The 1492-nt window shown below is 58.6% G+C and overlaps 1 long non-coding RNA gene across 1 annotated transcript in view; it reads left to right on the top strand.

Moving 5' to 3' along the window:
• Positions 1-1492, top strand: part of LOC106694560 — a 2491-nt gene continuing 999 nt past the window's right edge. Inside the window, exons 1-2 of the long non-coding RNA XR_001345605.2 lie at positions 1-21; positions 867-935. This is a non-coding gene — a long non-coding RNA (uncharacterized LOC106694560). The remainder of the gene's footprint in view (positions 22-866; positions 936-1492) is intronic.

Raw genomic sequence — 1492 nt, 5'->3', positions numbered from 1 at the left:
CTCCCTCCGGGAAAGATGAGGGTGAGGACGCCCCGGGGAATAGCTGGCAGGCGCTGCCCGCAGCCAGGGAAGCCCGAGGGCGGACAGTCCCTTGAAACGAGCCCGGCGCTCCCCCCACCCCCCACCCCGCCGGCGGGAGAAAGGCCCCTTTGATTCGCCCCGGCCGCCTGGACCGGAGCCCCGGTGAAGGTCCCGGCCCCTCCTCCCCGCAGGGAGCGCTTTCCAAAGCCTTGGAGGGAGCCCCGAGGGGTGACAGCCGCAGCCCGCGCCGGGCCGGTGCAGCAGAGGGCGGCCGGCATTTTACTCCCATGGACCATGGCAACCCCCGAAGCGCTGCCGCTCCCGGGAGGGAAGTGCAGCTGTCAGTCAGGATTGTGCAGCGGCTTCGTGGCGGATGAGGGAGCCCGGCTTCCTCCTCCTGCCGCGTGGAAGGGAATCATCAGGAGGGTGACCCCTTTGCTGACCTTTATGCAAAGCACGGAGCTGCTGCCCGGAGCAGGGGGAGGGAACTACAGGGGAAAGGCATGAGATTCTGAACCTAGTAGATTGATCCGGGGGCCCCTCCCCTCCATTCACCTTTTAAATCCCCCAAACCGCTATTTCCTAATTCAACACCACCCTGGTTTGCAAGGTCCGAGGTCCAAGTGGTGGTGGCAAACCCTGCAATCCAGTATCCATACTCCTCCTCTGAAAGGCACACCTCCCCCCACCCCCGCCCATCTAAACACTTTTCAGCTCTAATAGGCAACCCGTGTAATAATCATAGATGCCATAGAGTGAGGCAAGGGCCACTGCTAACTAATGGCGGGTGCAGCTATAACCACTTCTGTTTCATTCTCTTCTGCTCTGCTCATTCTGCTAAACAGGTGCCTGCAGAGCTGGACCTGGAAAGAGGGCGGTGGGCAGATGAAATCTGAGCCTCAGAGCGTGAAGGAGTGGGTGACTACCCCCTGGACCAGCACCCCCAGACCCGCACACATCCCCCCAGACACATGCACCCCTGAATAACCATCTTCCAGAGGCGGCCCAGGCCAGGCCAGGGGAGGGGGGGTTCTGAGGGTAAGAGAAGCAGGATGGGCCCCACCAGCATGGGTCAGTGCTTGAACGTTGACTTAGGAACCAGGAGGTCACAGTTCGATTCCCATCAGGGCACATGCCCGGGTTGCGGACTTGATCCCCAGTGTGGGGCGTGCAGAAGGCAGCCAAAGATTCTCTCTCATTATTGATGTTTCTCACTCTCCCTCTCCCTTCCTCTCTGAAATCAATAAAAATATATTAACAACAAAATATATATATATATTTGCCCTAACCGGTTTGGCTCAGTGGATAGAGCGTCAGCCTGCGGACTGAAGGGTCCCAGGTTCAATTCTGGTCAAGGGCATGTACCTTAGTTGCGGGCACATCCCCAGTAGGGGATGTGCAGGAAGGCAGCTGACCGGTGTTTCTCTTTCATGGATGTTTCTAACTCTCTATCCCTCTCCCTTCCTCTCTG

This window comes from Myotis lucifugus, unplaced genomic scaffold (assembly GCF_000147115.1).
Source record: "Myotis lucifugus unplaced genomic scaffold, Myoluc2.0 scaffold_511, whole genome shotgun sequence".
NCBI lineage: Eukaryota > Metazoa > Chordata > Mammalia > Chiroptera > Vespertilionidae > Myotis > Myotis lucifugus.
Note: the sequence above shows the minus strand (reverse complement) of the source record. Positions and strands in the feature narration are given on the sequence as shown.